Raw genomic sequence first — 16,746 nt, 5'->3', positions numbered from 1 at the left:
GCAGCTGAGGGACTCAACCAGGGCCAGTATCAGTTGCCCCTGTACAGAAGACAAAAACCACAAAAAGAGCAGGTTGTGCTGGCCTACCAGGGACATCAAAGGAGGATGAGCCAGAGGTAACCACTTGATCCCTATCCCTGAGTGAGCTGTTAGATATACGTAAAGACTACAGCTGTCATGAAGGCGAGCAAATTGTTACTTGTCTGCTCTGCTGCTGGGATAACGGAGCTGATGGTGTCAAGGTAAATTGTAGAGAAACCAAGCAGCTGGGACCAATGGCTAGAGAAGTGGGTATTGATAGGGGTATTGCAACTGGTGCACAGCCCCTCACTCTCTGGTGGAGACTCCTGCGAACTGTAAGGAACAGCTATCCCTTTAGGGATGATCACAGAATCACAGAATCAATCAGGTTGGAAGAGACCTCTGGGATCATCGAGTCCAACTGTTGCCCTGACACCACCATGTCAATTAGACTATGGCACTAAGTGCCATGTCCAGTCTTTTCTTAAACACATCCAGAGATGGTGACTCCACCACCTCCCTGGGCAGCCCATTCCAATGTCTAATAACCCTTTCTGAGAAGAAATTCTTCCTCATGTCCAACCTGAACCTCCCCTGGCGAAGCTTGAGGCTATGTCCTCTTGTCCTATCACTAGTTGCCTGGGAGAAGAGGCCGACTCCCACTCCGCTACAACCTCCCTTCAGGTAGTTGTAGACTGCAATAAGGTCACCTCTGAGCCTCCTCTTCTCCAGGCTAAACAACCCCAGCTCCCTCAGCCGTTCCTCGTAGGTCAGACCCTCCAGACCCTTCACCAGCTTGGTCGCCCTCCTCTGGACTCGCTCCAACACCTCAACATCTTTCTTGAAGTGCGGGGCCCAGAAATGGACACAGTATTCAAGGTGCGGCCTCACCAGTGCCGAGTACAGAGGGACGATCACTTCCCTAGACTGGCTGGCTACACTATTCCTAATAGAGGCCAGGATGCCATTGGCCTTCTTGGCCACCTGGGCACACTGCTGGCTCATGTTTAGCCAGCTATCGATCAGCACCCCCAAGTCTCTTTCCGCCGGGCCGCTCTCTAACCACTCTTCCCCCAGCCTGTAGCGCTGCATGAGGTTGTTGTGGCCAAAGTGTAAGACCCGGCACTTGTTCTTGTTGAACCTCATGCCGTTGGTCTCGGCCCATCTATCTAACCTGTCCAGATCCCTCTGTAGGGCCTTCCTACCCTCTAGCAGATCGACACTCCCACCCAGCTTGGTGTCATCTGCAAATTTTGATGTCATATACTACCCAGGCAAGTGGACAACCATTGAGAGAGGTGTTAAGAATCTGAGGGAAATAACTGTGTGGGAGCTGATGTTTGAGGACCTGGATGACCCACAGACACCAGTAGATCCAGATGCACTCAAAGTTAATGTACCCATGTGGTGCAAGTGGGTACTGAGCGCACCACTGTCGTATGGCAACACATTAGCATTATTTAGCTGGGGAGATGCTGAGGCACCAACGGTGGGTGACATAGATAATTGGATGCAGCAATATGCAGACAATCTCTTTTCTTCCCCATGGGCCAGCATCTCAGCTGTGGAAAAACCGTCTGACAAATCCGCAGAACTGCTTGGCTTGGTGTTAGAAAAATTGTCCCAGATGGAGGACAGACCCTGCTTTCCACCTGCACTGAAGAATGTCTCAGCCATCAGGAGACAGTGTTCCCCTGCAAGACCTGCTCAGGAGAGATGATACACATCACGAGGCACCCTGTGGTTTTCCCTGTGTGACCATGGAGAAGACATGAGAAAATGGGATGGAAAACCTACCTCGGCTTTACAGACACGCGTATGTAAGTTATAAGGTGATCCGATTAGGAATGGGGCTTCTTCCAGGAAACTTGTTGCTCCAGTTTCCAATGGGAAGCTCTCCAGACAGCGTAGATGGGCTTCGGATCCCTATTTACCAGACGTGAATAATGGGGATTGAATCTACGTGAGCTGCTCGAACAGAGATGTCGATAACAAACACTATGTTCAGGATTAGAGGGGCCCTGCCTCCAGCCAGGTGGTGGATAGGGATGAGCATGTTTTTTGGACTGTGTGGGTTCGATGGCCTGGCAAATCAGAACCACAGCAGTATAAGGCTGCAGTGGACACTGGTGTGCAATGCACCATAATATCATCAAACTATAAAGGGAGAGAATCCATTTGTATCTCTGGTGCGACGGGGGGCTCCCAAGAGCTGACTGTACTGGAAGCTGAAGTGAGTCTGACTGGGACTGAGTGGCAGATGCACCCCATTGTGACTGGCCCAGATGCCCCATGCATTCTTGGTATAGATTACCTGAGGAGAGGGTATTTCAAGGACCTGAGGGGGTACTGGTGGGCGTTTGGTGTAGCAGCTGTGGAGATGGAAGAAATTACACAGCTGTCTACCCTGCCTGGTCTATCAGAGGACCCTTTTATTGTGGGGCTGCTGAGGGTCGAGGAGCAAAAGGTGCCTGTCGCCACTACAATGGTCCACTGGTGACAATATCATACTAATAGAGACTTCCTGATCCCCATCCATGAACTGATCCGTCAACTGGAGAACCAAGGTGTGATCAGCAAAACATGCTCCCCCTTCAACAGTCCCATATGGCCAGTGCGAAAGTCCAGTGGGGAATGGAGACTAACTGTGGACTATCATGGCCTGAAGGAAGTCACACCACCACTGAGTGCTGCTGTACCAGACATGTTAGAACTCCATTACGAACTGGAGTCAAAGGCAGCCAAGTGGTACGCCACAATTCAGAAAAACGCATTTGCAATATCCATACCTTTGGCAGTGGAGCATAGGCAACAGTTTGCCTTCACCTGGAGGGGCATCCAGTACACCTGGAATCGATTGCCCCAGGGGTGGAAACATAGCCCCACCATTTGCCATGGACTGGTCCAGACTGCACTGGAGAAGGGTGGAGCTCTGGAACGCCTGCAATATATTGATGACATTATTGTATGGGGTAATATAGCAGGAGAAGTTTTTGAGAAAGGGGAAAATGTAATTCAAATCGTTCTAGAAGCTGTTTTTGCCATCAAATGTGCTAAGGTCAAGGGACCTGCAAAAGAGATCCAGTTTTTAGGGATCAAGTGGCAGGATGGCCACTGTCAGATCCCAATGGATGTGATTAACAAAATAACATCCATGTCTCTGCCAAGTAACAAAAAGGAGACACAAGCTTTCCTAGGCGTAGTAGGCTTCTGGGGGATGCACGTTCCCCATTACAGTCAGATTGTGAGCCTTCTCTATGCAGTGACTCGGAAGAAGAATGACTTTAAATGGGGCCTTGAGAAACAACAGGCTTTTGAGCAAATTAAACAAGAGAGAGTTCATACAGTGGCCCTTGGACCAGTCTGTATGGGACCAGAAGTAAAGAACATCCTCTATACCGCAGCTGGGGAGAATGGCCCTACCTGGAGCCTCTGGCAAAAGGCAGCAGAGGAGACTCGAGGTCGACCCCTGGGGTTTTGGAGTTGGGTGTACAGAGGATCAGAGGACCGTTATACTCCAACAGAAAAAGAGATACTGGCAGCCTATGAAGGATTTTGAGCTGCCTCAGAAGTAATTGGTACTGAGGCACAGCTCTTCTTGGCACCCCGATTGCCAGTGTTGTACTAGATGTTTAAAGGTAAGACCCCCTCTACACATCAGGCATCTGATGCCATGTGGAGTAAGTGGCTTGCATTGATTACTCAGTGGGCTCAGAGAGGGAACCTTAATTGCCCAGGAATTCTGGAAGTAATCATGGACTGGCTGGAAGGCAAAGATTTTGGAATGTTGCCAGAGGAGGAAGTCATGTGTGCTGAAGAGACCCCACCATACAATAGACTATCAGAATGAGAAGCATCATGCCTTTTTCACCGATGGGTCTTCTTGTACTGTAGGCAAGCAGCAAAGGTGGAAAGCTGCTGTGTGGAGTCCTACGTGACAAGTGGGAGAAGCAGCTGAGGGAGAAGGTGAGTTGAGTCAGTATGCAGAAGTAAAAGCCATCCAGCTGGCTCTAGACATTGCTGAGCGAGAAAAATGGCCAGTCCTCTACCTGTATACTGACTCCTGGATGGTAGCAAATGCCCTGTGGGGATGGCTGAAGCACTGGAAGGAAAACAACTGGCAGTGCAGAGGCAAACCCATATGGGCAGCCAAATTTTGGCAGGATATTACTACCCAATCAGAGAAGCTGGTTGTGAAGGTACGTCACGTAGATGCTCATGTACCCAAGAGTTGAGCCACTGAGGAACATCAAAACAAGCATCAGGTGGATCAAGCTGCTAAGATCAAAGTGGCTCAAGTAGATCTGGACTGGCAGTATAAAAGTGAACTATTTTTAGCTTAGTGGGCCCATAATACATCAGGCCATCAAGGCAGAGATGGAACATACAGATGGACCTGTGACCAAGGGGTGGATTTGACCATGGACACCATCACACAGGTCATCCATGAATGTGAAACGTGCTGCAATTAAACAAGCCAAAAGAATAAAACATCTGTGGTATGGAGGATGATGGCTGAAATATAAGTATGGAGAGGCCTGGCAGATTGATTACATCTAACTTCCACGAACCTGCCATGGCATGCGCTATGTGCTCACGATGGTGAAGCAAGTACCAGCTGGTTGGAAACACCCTGTGCCTTATGCCACTGCCCATAACACTATTGTGGGCCTTGAAAAGCAGATTTTGTGATGACATGGCACTCTGAAAAGAATCAAGTCAGACAATGGGACTCATTTCTGAAATAGCCTCATAGGCACCTGGGCTAAAGAGCATGGTATTGAATGGATATATCACATCCTCTACCATGCACCAGCTGCCAGGAAAGTTGAACGATGGAATGGGCTGTTGAAGACTACCCTGAAAGCAATGGATGATGGGACTTTCAAAATTGGGATGAACACTTAGCAAACGCCACCTGGTTAGTCAGTACCAGGGGATCTGTCAGTTGGGCTGGTCCTGCTTAATCCGAACTGTTGCTCATTGTAGAGGGTGATAAAGTCCCTGTGGTTCATGCAAGAAATATGTTGGGGAAAACAGTTTGGATCACTCCTGCCTTGAGTAAAGGCAAACCCACTGGTGGAATTGCTTTTGCTCAAGGACCTGGGTGCACCTGGCAGATGATGCAGGAGGATGGGGAAGTTAAATGTGTACCCCATGGAGATTTGATTCTGGGAGAGAATATCAAATAACTGTATGATGTTAAGTGTCATTTATTATAGTAAGAATTACCCCAGACCCTGAACATGTGCTGCAGCAGATACATGCACTGCAAGATCAAGATTCAATATACCATCCTGCTGTGCCCAGCTTCAGCAGTCCATAACACTGTATTGAGGCCTGGTCCCAAGCTGCTAACTGAGTGGATCCCACACCAATGTTTTTCTGCCCTGAGAAATACTATGAGAAATGGAACCCATGGATTTGGACTGAATTGATTCAATGGACTTCTTGGAAAGAGAGCCCATGGACTGGAGGGAATATCTGTGTGGATGTGTATTTATGTTGAGGGATGGGGAAAATAGTAGTGACTTGATGTAAATGGTATAGAATAAGGGGTGGAATCCTGTCCTGTTTGCATTGGGATTTGGTTTCAGTTTGTGGCCAGCCATGGTGATCAAGGCCCTCAGCAGTTAAATCCAGGACAGCTGACTCAGGCTGGCCCACAGGTGTATTCTATATCAATGACATCAAGTTCAGTATAAAAGAGAGGGTTTGGGGAGAAGAGGTGGGGCTTTTTTTCCTTTCCTTGTTTCTCCTGCTTTTTTTTTTGTTCTTCCTCATTTCTGATGGTTATGATTCCCTAAGCAACTTGCTAGTGCTCTGTAGATAAGTATAGTTTTTTTCTCCTTTGTGTTGTTATTTATATTGATTTCTTTATTTTGTTAAATCTTTTTAACTTCAACTTATAAGTCTCTCTCTTTTTACCAATTCCATTCCTCATTTGGGGAAGGGACATTGGGTGATAGAAAAACTGTTTATTGTTTAGTTCTGGGTGCAGGCTAAATGAGGGCACCAGGTGAAGACCCTTCCCCTGAGCATGTGTAGATAGTAAAAGAATGATTAAGCATTTATATTAATTGTGATCAGATATATTAACCAATGAAAAGTATGCTATGCAAATAGAGGTATGTTTTCATGTAGTTCTTTGTGTATAAAAATGGTACTGGAATTCACAGTAGTTGTGTTTGATTTGTGGATGGTTCTACCGAGCACCATGCGTAGAATAAATACATCTTCTGAGCGTGTGAGATATTGGTTTATTGCATGCTGGGTATGAATCCTCTTTTTGGACAATAGTTTTTGGCACCCCAGGTGGGACTGCTGTGATGCCTTGCCCGGATTAACTTGTTGGCTCCTAGAGGGGAGAGATTTGCTGGATTCTGGTGGCACTGACCTCTTTGTTTGGGGACTCCGTGAGTACTCTCTATGCCCAGAGCAGGTAAGCGACACAATGGTGCCAACGCTACAATAAGAGATATTGTTTTTAATTTATGTGCATGCAAAGGGGGGTTACTGGAATATAGTTCATATTTGCTTGACAGTGATAACTGGAGTATATGAAATCGTGGTTTAGAATGTTCTTTTTTTGAAATTATATGGGTGGTCAACAGTCTCAATCAGGTTTGTGTTCTCCTCTTGGATGTATTGTGAAAAAATGGGGAAAACTTGGAGGAGATCCCTTAACAAAAAAATGGTTGATTGACTGTTGTACTAAGTGGTGGCCACTATATAAGTTGGATGGTGATGAAAAGTGGCTGGAAAAAGGGTTGTTGAAATATAACACTATTTTACTATTAATGCTGTTTTGCAGAAGGCAAAATAAGTGGGATGAGATACCATATGTGGATCTAATTTTTTTTTTTGCTTTCAGGAATGACCTTGATATCAGGAAAAATGCAGACTTATGTATTCTGGTGCAAATGTGATGTTAATGTTGGACGATAGAGATACTGAATCGTGTTGCTATTTGGCTTGTAGTATTAGCAAGAGATGTTTATAATATGGGGAAGAGGAGCAGAATATTCAGATGTTGGTACCCCCACTTTCAGAATGAAGGGGATCGGGAGCAGGAGAAAAGGATTCCCCAGCGGAGCCCCTGGTTCCAATAATGCTGAGAGGAAACACCATTGATTTCTTAGTAGATACAGGAGCTAAATATTCTGTGATAAATACATGTAAGGGACCTTTAAGTAGGTTTTCAATGCCTACTGTTGGGGTCATGGGAAAGAGAGAAATATGACTGTTCCTGAAACCTTTAAAATGTACAGTTGGAAATAAAACAGTAATGCCTGGATTTCTGTATATACTGGAATGCCCAATGTCTTTCCTAGGACAGGATTTATTGGATAAATTTGGAGCACAAATTATCTTTGAGAATGGAAAAAAATCTAGTTCATTTTCCTGAAGCTAATGCCTGGCAAGCCCAGATTTATTTGTTGCAGTTGGAGACAGAAGAAGCTGGAATCTCACCAAAACCAGAAGAAACTGGAAATGTTCCAGGGGAAATTAAGAATGCTGTTAGTCCTTTTGTCTGGGTAATGGAAAAACTAGGAAGAACAAAGAATGCAGAGCTGGTAAAAGTCAAGTTAAAAACAGGAGCTAAAGGAGTATAAAAAAAACCCCAAACAAACAAACAAAAAACAAAAACAAAAAAGCACAACAACAAAAAAAAAACCTAAACCAACAATATTCTATCAGTTTGGAAGCTAGGAAAGGTTTGGAATCAATAATAAATAACTTCCTTAAACATAGACTCTTGAGAGAATGTCAATCTGAATATAATACTCCTATCCTTCCAGTGAAGAAACAACATAATCAAGGATACAGGTTGGTCTGGGATTTAAGAGCAATAAATCAACTGGTAGTGGATATCCACCTGGTGGTCCCTAACCTGTACACATTGCTGACAACTATCAATGAAACAAATGCTTACTGTTCTGTTTTAGACTTGAAGGATGCTTTCTTTTGTATTCCTTTGGAAGAAAAGAGTCAGAAGATCTTCACTTTCGAGTGGGAGGATCCATTGACTAGAAGGAAAACTCAACTCTTTTGGACTGTGCTACCACAAGGGTTCAAGAACAGCCTGACCATCTCTGGGACCATCCTGGCCAAGGAAGTGGAACAATGGTCTCGTAAGGAAGATCAAATAACACTCCTCCAATATGTTGATGATATTTTACTAGGGGCTGATATGATTGAGACCTGTAAGGAAAGGACTTGGCCTCCTAAATTTCTTGGGATGGCTGGGTATCGTGTGTCAGAGAAAAAAGCACAAATTGCACAACAGACTGTAATATATCTTGGATTTGAGATATCCCAGGGACAACAAAGATTGGGAAGTGACAGAAAAGAAACCATCTGCAGGTTGACACCCCCACAATCTAAAAGAGAACTAAGAGGATTTCTAGGAATCACGCAGAATCACAGAATGTTAGGGATTGGAAGGGACCTCAAAAGATCATCTAGTCCCATCCCCCTGCCGGAGCAGGATTACCTAGATCATATCACACAGGAACACGTCCAGGCGGGCTTTGAATGTCTCCAGAGAAGGAGACTCCACAACCTCTCTGGGCAGCCTGTTCCAGTGCTCGGTTACCCTCATTGTAAAGAAGTTAATGACTGGATGGTGTTGCCTCTGGATTCCAAATTACGGTTTATTGTCAAAACCATTGTAGGATGTTGGGGATTGGCTGCATGACAAAGGTCATGGCTCATTGGAACAACTGTACGAGCAGAGCAGATTCTGAGGCGAGCAAGACTAGGCCTCAGGCCCTGGCCGAAACTGCAATTCATGCTGATGATAGCAGAACGGCAAGGATACTGAGACCTTGACAGGGATCGTAAACAACTAACTAAAGGGGGAGTGAGAGCCGTGAGAATGAGAAAGAAGCACAGCTGGCTAACTGCAAGTAGGAGGGATATGCAAAAGTAACTTGTAGAGCTTCAGCCAATCAATAGTTGACTAGTAGGCATAATTAAAATCCACTGTATAAATAGATGCTGTCTGGGCTAATAAAGTGACGCATGCTTTATCACTCATAATGAGTTGTCTGCATGTTGCTCCTCCGCTACTCGCAAATGGCGCCCGAACGGGGACATGAAGGAAATGAGCAGGAGTAGTGGACACAGAGAAGCACCGGTAGCAGCGACCGGGGGGCCAAGATCGACCCAACGCTGACTGGCGCAGCGTGTCGACCAGCGGAGCCTGAACCGTCCAAAAGGGGTTCGCCGTCTGTGAGGGCTGCCGGGAAGGCTGCATCAACAATTTGTCCTACAATGGAGTGCCTTAACCAAGGAGCACGAGTGCCTTAACCAAGGAGCACGGAGAGATCGCCGGCAATATGGATTTCGAGGTAGCCCAAGAATTATTGCAGCGCTTTTTAGAAAAGCGGGGAGTAGATTGTATCAAACAATTGTCAGGAATAGTTGCCTATGGGAAAGTTAAAGGGTGTTTCCAACAACCCGACTCCTTGTTTGAAGTAGAGGAATGGCGAAAATTCGGTGATATCTTGTGGGACCAAAACCTCCCACGGCCCCGGTGGCTGTACCGGTGGCAGCTCCTTTATCGCCGTCAGTACGGACAGCTCTGAAAAAAGCTGAGGAGCGGGGAGCGAGTGAAATAGATACAGATCCATCAGAACCGGTAGTGCGCCCTAAAACACAAACTCGATTTGGACTAATTGATTCAGACGCTGAACAGGAGATTTGGCCGAAACCCCCTCCTCTCATTGATCTCTCTATGGATGAGACTGAGCAGGAGAACAAGAAGGAGGGTAAACCTGCTTCGTATCCACCTTTACCGGATTCGCTGTTTCCTGAGTCTGTTGAACAAAGTTTACATTCCGGCGCTAAACGACCACCGTTAAGGTTGCCATTTAAGGAGTCAGCAGTACCAGAGTCACAAGGATTTAAAGGACTGTTACCATCACGAAATGGACACGAACTTGACATGACAGAGCTTGGTAGACGACTGGAAGAATTAAAGACGGAATTGCAGCAGCATCGTTAAGCCAACGCCTCGGGACACGTGACGATGTCTCCCCCAAAACCCCCCTCTGTGTTAGGGACCAGTATTAGGGCCACCTCAACCTCCTTTACAACTCCCTACTCCACCTTTAGATCAGGGCGGGGGGGGGGGAGGTTTGCGTCCATCTGGTAATGTGGAAGGTGAGGGAGAGGGTCAGCGTCCGCCCACGTATACAGGGGAAGTGGGGGGAGGTGAGGGAGGAGTGAAATGGAAAGGGGTCATTCGAGATGTGTTATTAGAAGGAGTTATAATTCCACAAGCATATCCGGTGATTGTGGGTGCGGGTCCTGAGGGGAGAAATATTTGGCAACTGTTAGATTGGAAAATTGTAAAAGAAGCATTGCCACTACAGTTAGCGAAAGACAACACAGATGAGGACTGCAGAAAAGTTGTTGAAGGGATGGCAAATAGTAATGCCACCTTAACTGAGCCAATGGATGCTTGTGAGAAAGTAGGAACCACCACATTTCAGATGGAGTATTTAGCAAAAACTTTTGCGGCGGAAGTTAAGGTAGTTCATCGTTGTTATACATGCGAGCAGGAAGGTCACTTTAAGAAAAACTGCCTTAAGAAGTTGAAGCTGAGTGGGAGAGATAACTCTGTTTTGATGTGTCATTGCTGTGGGAAGCTAGGGCATTTTGTGAAGCTGTGCAGGTCTCAGTATAATGCTCAAGGTCAGCTGATAACAACCAGCTGCAGAATGCAGGGCGGGGGAACTGTATGCTGACACAAATGAATCTTCCCAACCAGTTCCAGGCCTATGCAGTTAACTCGCAGCCCGAACCGCAGGGAGCGCAGGACTGGTGTTTCCACGCAGGGTTAACCTGTGCGGCTGCCAAGCCTTGGACCTGTGGCAAACAGGGATAATGCTAATGCTGATTGTCAAAAGATCATTGAAGCTTTACCTGGAAAAACAGATTTGAATGCTATGATAAAGGCACGTGTAAAAGTGGGTACTGTGAAACATAAGGCTCAAGTTATGGCTGCGGCCGTACTTGGGGCTTACGTCGTCACAATTGCAGTCTCTATTCCAATTGTTAGCAGGGGACACAACTTTAACAGCACCACGACACACTACTGCAGAGGTACAGCAACTGATTACAGAAATAGAAAGCAGGCTACGTTCCAAATTTGTACATCGTATTGATTTGAATCAAGAAATACAAATTATCACTTTGTTTGATAGGCAAATTCCGTATGCAATAATTGGTCAATGGAATTCAGAATGATCAGATTCGTTACAGAGCTATTGGCACAGATTATTCATCAAAGGACGGATGCGATGTCGGGAGCTTGTGGCCAGAGATCCCTGCATCACTAACCGTTCCTATTGCAGCTCAATATTTTGAGTGGTGCATGGCTAAGAGCTTTGCTTTGCAAACAGCTATGGAGAATTTCTCGGGACAGGTTGTTTACCACTTGCCCTCCCATCCTGTTATAAAATTGAGTGCGGAACTTCCAATTGCCACAGGAGTGTGGTGCGCAGACACTCCTGTGGATGGAACTACCATTTTTACGGATGGATCTGGGAACAGAGGCAAGGCGGGCCTTGTCTGGTATTCTGATGGCAAGTGGGAATCTATGGTAATACAACAAAAGGGTTCACCTCAGGTGGTAGAATTACGAGCTGTATTAAAAATATTTCAGAATTTTCCCATTCCCTTTAATTTGATTGCTGATTCAGCATATGTAGCTGGCATTATAAAGCAATTGGATAGATCTGTTATAGAGCATATATGTAATCAGTGTGTTTTTGAATTGCTGCGAGCTCTGTGGCAAGAAATTCAAATCCGAACTGCATTGTTTTATGTTTTACATGTAAGAAATCATACTAATTTGCCTGGGTTTATTGCAGAAGGCAATGCTCGAGTGGACTCTTTGATTTCCAGAGTGGAAGCAATAGCACAATTGCTTGTCAAAGTGCGTAAAAGAATTACAGACATTACCGGACTAGACTCAGATGTTATCTATTTACCTATCAAGAAGGAATATCTACAGTGGTTAACAAATCAGTCAACTCTTTTTCAAATGGCCTTACAGGACTTTACTGGACAATTGTTAACACATTTATCAAAAGATAAAAGCTACAGTTTATTTGCAAACAGGATTGGGAAGAACAACCTATCAGATCAGAGATACCTGTGACTGGACTAACTGTTTTTACTGATGCTTATAGTTATTATGTTTATTTCATGCCTGTTCTCATGTCTTCGCAAGGATCTCGATCGAATGATGAACCTAGCTCTGCTCATACAAAAAGAAAAAGGGGGAATTGTTGGGGATTGGCTGCATGACAAAGGTCATGGCTCATTGGAACAACTGTACGAGCAGAGCAGATTCTGAGGCGAGCAAGACTAGGCCTCAGGCCCTGGCCGAAACTGCAATTCATGCTGATGATAGCAGAACGGCAAGGATACTGAGACCTTGACAGGGATCGTAAACAACTAACTAAAGGGGGAGTGAGAGCCGTGAGAATGAGAAAGAAGCACAGCTGGCTAACCGCAAGTAGGAGGGATATGCAAAAGTAACTTGTAGAGCTTCAGCCAATCAATAGTTGACTAGTAGGCATAATTAAAATCCACTGTATAAATAGATGCTGTCTGGGCTAATAAAGTGACGCATGCTTTATCACTCATAATGAGTTGTCTGCATGTTGTTCCTCCGCTACTCGCAGTAGGAGGCAATCAAAGGCCCTGAAGAAGTTTTTAGAATGGATTCAATTAAATGGACATTAATGAAGGCTCCACCCTTGGGACTGCCAAATTTAACTAAACCTTTTGAATTATTTATCTATGAGAGGGGATGTGTGGCTGTGGGGGTACTGACTGAAGTCCTGGAAGACTGGAAAAGGCCAGTGGCTTACTTCTCCAAGCAATTGGATAAAGTAAGCTCAGGGTGGCCTGGCTGCTTGCAAGCGGTTGCTGCGACAGCTCTCATTATCCAGGAGGCCAGAAAGCTAACCTTGGGACAAAAGATAACAGTCCATGTCCCTCATGCAGTACTCGCAGTACTAGAATAAAAGGGATATCATTGGCTTACCCCCAGCTGATTACTACAATACCAAGCCTTACTGGTAGAAAAGTAAGTACAATTCTGAATCCTGCTACACTGATGCCAATTGAAAAAGAAAACTATTCTAATCATGACTGTTTAGAAGTTATCAAACAGGTATATGCCAGTAGGCCAGATCTGAGGGATACTCCCCTGCAGAACCCAGATGAAGAGCTATTTACTGATGATAGCAGCTTTGTAGTGAAAGGAGAAAGAGCTGGCTATGCTGTGGGAACTTTGACTGAAGACCTGGAGGTAAAAGCACTACCTGTGAACACATCTGCTCCAAAGGCAGAAATAATTGCCTTGATAAGAGCATTAGAATTGGCTGAAGGGTCAATATTTATACAGACTCTAAATATACTTCTGGAGCTGTTCATGCACATGGTGCCATATGGGGGAAAAAAGGACTCTTAACTGAAACGGAACACCTACAAAATATGGAACTAAAAATCTAAAATTACTTGAAGCAGTCCAAAAGCCAAAGGAGCTGGCTGTGATTCATTGCAAGACACACCAGAAAGGAAACTCCAACATAATTGAAGGAAATAAGAAAGCTGATGAAGCAGCAAAGCATGCTGCTTCAACAGCCATGGTTTGTGTTTTGATCCCATCAAAAGAAATACAAGTAGAGACTCCACAATATGGCAAAAAGGAAGACAAATTGGCTGAACTCTTGCAGTGTACAAAAAAAATGAAGGATGGTGGGATACCTCACACGGACAATGTGTAGTTAAAAACTCATGAGGAGACCCATAGGGGAGCAGAAGTGATGATAAAGTTGGTTAGACAATATACCATTGGAGCAAAGATGCTGCTTATTGCCAAAAAAAGTGTAAGCAACTGGTATGAGGTTTGTCTTAAAAAATAATCCAAAGATCCAGCTTTGACCCCCTCCTGGAGAGAGAAAAAGAGGCATCACTCTGGGTGAGTATTGGCAAACTGAGTTTTCAGAATTGGCTAGATGTAATCAATACAAATATCTACTAGTATTGGTGGATACTTTTTCAGGATGGCTTGAAGCTTTCTTGTGTCATACCAACATGGCAAAAGAGATAATCAAACATTTGCTAAAAGAAACTATACCTGGGTTTGGATTGCCGGTAGGGATGTCCTCTGATAGGGGACCACATTTTTGTGGCAGACATAACTAGAAATGTGAGTAGGATATTGGGAATTAAGTGGGACTTACATACTCTGTGGAGGCCACAATTGAACAGGCAAGTGGAAAGAATGAATCAAATGCTGAAAAGACAAATTTCTAAATTATGCAAGGAAATTCAAATGAAGTGGACTGAAGTTGTTACCATTAGCTCTGTTATGAATCAGAGTGACCCCTAGAACCAGGGGAAAGGTGAACCCCTGTGAGATTCTGTGTGGGAGACCCTATTCTGTCAATTTGACAGGGAAATCAGAACAGATGCATATTACAGGAGAAAAGGTGTTAACTGAATATCTCTTGTCTCTAAATAAGGTGTTGAGTTCCTTGCACAGGTATGTGTTATCAAAGACACCAATACCTCTTGAACTTCCAGTACATCTCTTCCATCTGGGAGACCAGGTGTACCTGCACACATGGAAAGATGATCCCCTGGGGGAGAAGTGGAAAGGACCCTTCCAAATATTGCTAACTACCAACACTGCTGTAAAACTGGAAGGAGTGGACTCTTGAATTCACTATACCGGGATCAAGAAGGTGCCCCCAGGACTGCGGTCATCAACTCCCAAGGGACCATTGAAACTAACTCTGAAAAGGAATCAATGAATTGTACTTAGACAGATATTGAATCATTTATTCATTTAGAGTGTAATCAAGGAATTGTGGGGTTTTTTTTGTATTGTAATAATCATAGGAGGAATAATTACAAAAGATACATAAACTTTTTGAAATTGGCCAAAGTAAACACCATGGAGCTGAAGGTCCTGTTGTGTTTGTTAATACTCCTGGTGAACAAGACTAAATTTCAAGATGTGCTACCAAAATGGGATAGGAATTGAAATATTTGGGAACTATTAGCCCAAGAGGTAACAAATACCACCTCTTTCTGCATGGTGGCAGAAAATTCAGTAGGGGGAATGTATAGTTCAACAGCTCAAAGATTTGGTATCTGAATTTAAAGAAAGAGAAGGACTGGATTTTTCCTGGTTACTTTCGTGGCTCCCAAATTTGAACTGGCTATGACAATTATTCCTCCTAATATTGATGATTGTCTTTTTTTATTGTTAATTAAAAGTGAATAATATGAAGCTTACAATGCTGGACATCATAAGCCTCAAAGGGGGGAATTGATATAGTGACATTTGTATTCATGTTTGAACATTTACTTAGTGTGCTTGCTAATTGCTTAAAGATGCATGCAGGATACATCTGGCCCACCTGGAGGGATAGAAGATACTGTCCTTACCTACATCTTGGGATGCTAGCCAGAAGAACAACAAAGGAGTATCCTGGAACATAAGGACTTTAATCAGGGGTCTATTTAAAGCAAACTACTAACTATTGTTTAATGTAAATCAACCTTAGCTGAAATATGAGTTTTAAGATGTCCTGAAGTAAACTATGCTCATTATAATACTGAAAATCATGCCCATAGGTCAAAAAGACCCTTCCCCAGGTGAAGACCCTTCCCCTGAGCATGTGTAGATAGTATAAGAATGACTAAGCATTTATGTTAATTGTAATCAGATTTATTAACCAATGAAAAGTATGCTATGCAAATAGAGGGATGATTTCATGTAATTCTTTGTGTATTAAAAAAAGATACTGGGATTCACTTGATTCTACCAAGCACCCAGCACAGAATAAATACAATATCTCTCCTGAGTGTGTGATATATTGGTTTATTGCACGCTGGGCATGAATATGCTTTTCGGACAACGTGATCCTGAAGGACTGCACCACATGGGAAGGACCCATGTTGGAGAAGTTCATGGAGGACTGTCTTCTGTGGGAGGGACCTCATGCTGGAGCAGAGGAAGAGTGTAAGGAGTCCTCCCCCTGAGGAGGAAGAAGTGGCAGAGACAACATGCTGCTTTGATGAACTAACCATAACCCCCATTCCACTTCCCCATGTGCCACTTGAGGGAAGGAGGTAGAGAAAATCAGGAGTGAAGTTGAGCTGGGTAAGAAGGGAGTGGTGTGGGGAAGGTCTTTTAAGGTTTGTTTTTATTTTCTCATTACTCTGATTTTCTTGGTAAGAAATTAAATTAATTTTCCCCTTGTCAAGTCTGTTTTGCCCAAATTGGTGAATTATCTTTCCCTGTCCTTATCTCAACCCACGAGCTTTTTGTTATATTTTCTCTCTGCTATCTAGCTGAGGAAGGGGAGTGATAGAGCAGCTTTGGTGGGCATCTGGCATCCAGCCAAGGTCAACCCAACACAATAGTCAACTCTTTCCTGCATAATCTGAGATCTGTTTGGCTAACAGCTTTCTAGGACTAGTCAATAGATGGTAAATTTTATAAATTCCTTCCCTCTTCAAGAGGCTGCCCCTTTTTCTGGAAAGATTATTGAAGTATCTATTGTTAACTCAATTACTTCAATAAAGTTCAATGTTTGCTCATGTTCTTTAGAGCTATTTTGTGTAGGTGATTTTGTAACACATACACCCTACATATTATTGTGCTCATATATCCTATGAGCT

This window comes from Nyctibius grandis, chromosome W (assembly GCF_013368605.1).
Source record: "Nyctibius grandis isolate bNycGra1 chromosome W, bNycGra1.pri, whole genome shotgun sequence".
NCBI classification, from domain to species: domain Eukaryota; kingdom Metazoa; phylum Chordata; class Aves; order Nyctibiiformes; family Nyctibiidae; genus Nyctibius; species Nyctibius grandis.
The sequence above is the reverse complement of the archived record's forward strand: the minus strand, read 5'-3'. Positions refer to the sequence as shown.